Source organism: Coregonus clupeaformis, chromosome 20 (genome assembly GCF_020615455.1).
Source record: "Coregonus clupeaformis isolate EN_2021a chromosome 20, ASM2061545v1, whole genome shotgun sequence".
NCBI classification, from domain to species: Eukaryota; Metazoa; Chordata; class Actinopteri; order Salmoniformes; family Salmonidae; genus Coregonus; species Coregonus clupeaformis.
Genome location: NC_059211.1, coordinates 32,846,662 through 32,852,381, shown reverse-complemented (window position 1 = coordinate 32,852,381; position 5,720 = coordinate 32,846,662). Strand labels below are relative to the sequence as shown.

Below are 5,720 nucleotides of genomic sequence, written 5' to 3'. Positions count from 1 at the left end.
AGCATTTGGCGATTGGCGTGTTGGCTATTTGGCACTCGTACAGTAAGGCCCTAAAGTTAGGCTTACGCACTAATGCCAGATAGCTTAAAATAATGAAAGATATAGATATATATATATAAATTGCACATGAATGATACATTTATGGATTTTTTAAGATATGGTTTTCTCTTTATTTAACCCGCCCGACAGTGCCCTTCATCCACACAATATTTAATGATCCTAAACCCGCCCGCCCCGCGGATACAACATCGGGGACTGCGGGTTATGAGTCAACCCGTGCATCACTAGCGGACACTGCCATTGGATGCACGTCATGCACCTAGTCTTATTAGTAATAATCCAATTGAGCCTCTACACCTCGATTAGGATATATACAGTAAATCCTTATTATTTAGTTGAATGATTTTCAATTTGTGACAACCACACAAGCAGCCACTCACTGATCTGACAGCTCTAATGCAGTTACACTTCTGAGGCCTCCATACGGAAGAATTATATGTTGGAGTATATTTCAATAAATTATTAATATATTTCAATATATTGGGATAATGTCAAATAAACAAATAAAATATATGTAAATATATTTGTAAAATATATGTGTAAAATACACACTAATGCCCTTCTCTACCCGATGGTAATGTTGAGTCTCTATTGACCTCTGGTAACTTAACATTAGGTTCCCAAAGTGGTATTTTGCATGCAAAAGTTGGATCATTGAGTTGTAGTTGAAAATAAATTCTGCAGCTATTGAAGTGTTTATTTCGAAAAGACAAGTAGAACATATCTGTGAATATATTAAAACATGTATTTTTCCTCAGCTGTCAATCAGAATTTTAAATGTTCCAGGACCCCGCCTCCAACTGACAGAGTAGCCATTACAATATTGCATTTTCTTCAGAAGAAGAAGAGCAGCTGTCACCTCCAAAAAGCTTTCTCGTGGATGATGGCATTTTATTTGATTATAGATTCATAACATTTAATTAAAATATGTTTTTAACCTGGTGGGTGACAGAGGAAGAACATAATTTCTTCAACCGCAAGCAAGAGTTTTCATCTTGCTTGCTAACACAGCTAGCTAGCTAGGTAGCTAGCTGTGTTAGCAAGCTAGATGAAAACTCTCCTTTAGCTGGCCACCAATGTGCAGTGTGACTGACCAAGGTAAGAATTGTTTTGAAAATTGAAGTTGAGTAGAGTTCAGTAGATTTAATATCTTGTATGTATTAGATCAAATGTAATTTCCAAAGCTATTGTTAAAAATGTTATTGGCTAGCCAAGCAATATGTTGCTTGCTAGCTAAGTATTTTCTGTCATTTAGCTAGCAAGTTCCCAATAAAATTAACCCCTTATTTATTCTTCATCTTGTGTGGAATTATTTCACTGACTTTCAGTCTCTGCATTATCTACAGGGTAACTGTCAACTTATTAGTCTGCAATGGACACTGGAGGTGAAGGAATCTGCATTGTAAGTATCAATTTGATTTTCATGAACATTAACCCCTAATTCTTCATCTTGTTTGGAATGTTTTCACTGACTCTGTGTCTCTGCATTATCCACAGAGTAACTGTAAACTTCTGAATCTGAAAATGGACACTGGAGGTGAAGGAATCAGCATTTTAATTATACATTTGATATTCAAAGACAATTTTCAAATACACAGATGTAATTTGTACATTATATTTTGTGTTTCAGATGTGACCTTCCACTGACCCATGCCACAATTCAACAATGGATCATGTTATTTGAGCAAAACATTTAGATTATTGAAAGCACTCTTTTAGTTGTCAGTCATGAGTCATTCATTCAATTTTTTCAAAGTATACCACCGCATTACCACCAATTAGTGGAAAAAATATCAGAATTGGCTGCCAGTTTTTTTCACTAAGTGGTCCTTTGACCAATGACATCAGATATTTTCACATCAGATCTTTTTCAGAACTGATCTGATTGGTCAAAAGATCAATTAGTGGAAAAAAGATCAGAGTTGAGTTGCCTGTCTAAACGCAGCCTATGTAGGGTATAGGTGTGCCATGTAAGAGGTAAATAGAAAACAGATGAAAAGCAGAGGTCCTACCATAACTTTAAAATTCAGGAAGAGTTCAAGGTGAGGTTGAGCCGGTCGGGTTGCATTTTGCTCCAATTGATTTGTGGAATCATACATTTTACTTAGGCTCTTTGCACTGTGGTGTCGAGACAACGATGCTGATATGCTGTGTTGATAAGAAATCTGCTGACACTGTACTTTGATTATAAAGGTTTATTATATCAAAAGATTTCAGCATCAATTTACAGATTTCTGCAGAATCTGGAGAACAACTAACCCAATCTCAAATATGATTATTCTCCCCGTCCTTTGTTGAAAACCTGATATATATATCCTATGTAACATAAGATGGGTGTTTTGAATAGACCAATCCCTGGCTTCCACATATCCAAGTCTCCTCTGTTTCAGGGGGCCCCTATAGTAATGCTTTCCAGATGTTTCAGCAAGGCAAAGTTCATTTAACCAACAATATGAAAACCTCAGCCAAAGCTATAAATTGTTCAGATACTACAGCACACAATGTCTTCCCAATCAGTTGATGCACATCCCAGAGTCATACTCATGTATTCTGTAGCCAAAGACACAAAGTACAAGGAGTGGAATGTTAGCTAAACAGACTGGTACCCAGACAAGGCTATGTATTCTGGCCAAAGGAGGCTGGTGTGGGGAGGATGGCTCATAATAATGACTTGAATGAAGTGAATGGAATAGTATCAATTACAAGGAAACCTTGTGTTTGATGTGTCAATACCATTCCATTCATTCCATTCCCCGGGGTTCCCTCCCTCCTGTACCTTGATTCACCCCTGATACCTTGGCAAAGCCTGGCGTTTCACACTGCAGCTGTCACCCCCGATGAACATTTAATTTAAATTTAATTTAATTCAGTTTACCACACTATCCCTCACTCGCTGCTAAATGCACCAGATAGACTTTACAAATTGTTCATGCATTCATTTATTGTACTTTGTAATGTAATTTATTTTCCTTTGTAATGATAGACTTTGCTTTTGAACGAGGGCCTCAAACTCAAGGTACAGGGGCCACATCATGAAATGGTCCCCATCAGAAACTTGGTCCCCAGGTATTTTTACATTGAGGCCCCTAGCTGCCCTTGAAGTACCCTTGCATACCCAAGATCCCTTGCATCCTGGTCTTACAATAGCTCACATTCTTTTTCAAGTGAAACGAAACGCGAGTGCATCAGCGATCAGTCTGCTTGACCAGGCTACCCTTGAAGCTGTGTTGTTCAGAAATCCTTCAGTAGTCAGGAGATGTCAGGAGATGCCCATGGCCACTAGATGGCGACACCACACAGGTTCATGCAGTCTATGCGCACCTGAAAATCATGAACATGTGCTTCACTTTGGCACCTATGATCATATGTTGTCTCCAACATTTACATTAATACACACGCTCTTCCGTTCCAATGAAATAATGAATAAATAACAATTCGTATCAAAATGATCAGAAGCACAGCCGCACACTGCTAGATTGAATTTCCCGCGATAAGTTGATAGGAGACACGACTCATATCGCTCACTCAACAGACACAATCGATGTCAAACATGGGGCCCGAGGGGAACAAATTACAAATAATCAGACGGGTAATGAAACTAGCCTGGTACACACTTTGATCTCATCCATTAGCTAATTTAGATCATCCTCTGGACTGCCTCATAAGTGCATCTGGAGACTTCGGTCCGTCCCAAATGGCACCCTGTGTTGAATTGTCCAGTGTGTTGAAATGCGGGGGCCGATTTCTGGTCACAGTCCGTCCCGTCACAAGAAGTAAGAGCAAGTGTATGTGTGCATACATGATGTGTGCATGTATGTGTGTGTGTACATAATATTTACATTTACATTTTAGTAATTTAGCAGACACTCTTGTCCAGAGCGACTTACAGTTAGTGAGTGAATACATTTTTCATACTTTGAGTGCATACATTTAAATATATTGTTCTGCTGTAGCTGCCAGGCAGCGTGAAGAAAGCACATCAGTCCTCTTAGCCCCATTCACACTCTTGTCTCCGGGGTTATAGAGCTGATTTAGCCTTCCTGGTCTCCAGGGTTATAGAGCTCATTTAGCCAAGGCTTTTCTCTTCCTGGTCCAGGGTGTGGGCTGATTGGGTCGAGCCCTCTCTACATGCTGCTCTCCTGGGCTAGATAGAGCTTTATTTAGCCCAGGCCTTGCTCTTGGGAACCAACTACTTTATAACATGTTTAGTTCAATTCATTATCTGAAACCCAGTACACATTGGTACCAACACTTTCAATTAAACGCATGACAGGCTGTACACACTCCATTTAATTACACTCACATAAACAGACACATGCATAGCATACATTAAACCCTCATGTTGCTTCCCGTCTGAATAGTTGTGATGTTCTTCTATGGGAGATGAGCCACATTTGCAGGGATGTTATTACTGCTACTGTCCAATTATTTTACTGCTCTCATGTCGTAAGGGGGAGCTTCTTGTCCTGCCTGCCTTACCCTGTTTAATGTCAATCTGTCAGTGACACACACACTTTCAACAAGCTCTCACAGTCTCACGTCAGAATTAGACGTTCATCCATGTTTCTCAAACATCAACTTTCAAAGTTGTTCCAAACTTCACATTTTGAAGTGTTTAAGGTTAAGTTTAGGCATTAACTCTGAATTGTTAAGGTTAGGGTTAAGTTTAGGCATTAACTCTGAAATCTTAAGGTTAGGCATTAACTATGAATGGTTAAAGCTGCAATATGTAACTTTTTGGGTGACCCGACCAATCTGTCGTTCTCATTGAAAGCAAGTCTAAGAAGCAGTGCCAAAGGTTGGACATTCGAATCCAGCGATAGAAAGTTATTTTTATTTTAAGTCTATCCCAAATCTTAACCCTTACCTTACAGGTGCAATATGCAGAAATCCTGGTTCCTGGTTGCAAAAATTCTAATAGTTCGCCTAATTTCAGTTCATGTGGAAAAACAAGCAGTCACCTTTGGCAACTTTCTATCGCTGGATTCAAACATCCACCCTTTGGCACCAGAGGCAGATGCTTACAGCCATCCCCTCCACAACGCCCTGGCAAAACCGAAACCTACTTGAACGTAACAGCGCTCACTGTTACCCCTAGTGGCCGGTTTCCAAGTCAAATCCTGACTTGTATCACGGGTGACCTGGCTGCACACTTTAGATGGTGGTGTGCCCTGCCTTGCTTAGACGACATTCTCACAAATGTGCACACACCACCAAGGCCTTAACACACAAATACACACATGCACACTCCTATCCCTGACCCTCTCTACACTAATCCTTCTCTGACGCAGCACATATAGCCTCAAACACTTTTCTAACTGCTCTGCCAACTCCTCCTCAGCCCTGCACACCTGCCCCCAAACAAGGTTAATGGACCATTCTCCAAATGCCACTGCAGAAAATGAGACCAGTGCCAACAACAGCTAATCTGTGTGTGTGGGGGTGTCCGTGCAAGTTTCATACAAATTGAAGATTCGATTTCAGGGAGTGAATTGGCATAGTGACTGTTTTCCCTGCATCAGCACAGCAGTGTGGCAGGGTAGCAGTTAGTTATGAGCGACCAGCCGGCCACCTATCTCTGCTGTTCCTGAGAGAGACTGAACCAAGTTTGGGCCAAATCAAGGCCAGTCTGGACTGGACCACATCTGAACCAAGTCTGG

The 5,720-nt window shown here is 40.5% G+C and overlaps 1 long non-coding RNA gene across 1 annotated transcript; it reads left to right on the top strand.

Annotated features, from left to right (window-relative positions):
• The first annotated feature begins 909 nt into the window (after window positions 1-909).
• LOC121532812 lies at window positions 910-2,222 on the top strand. The gene is made up of 4 exons (XR_005994395.1): window positions 910-1,158; window positions 1,407-1,462; window positions 1,558-1,597; window positions 1,691-2,222. It is a non-coding gene; the product is annotated as an uncharacterized LOC121532812 (long non-coding RNA).
• Window positions 2,223-5,720: the final 3,498 nt, after the last annotated feature.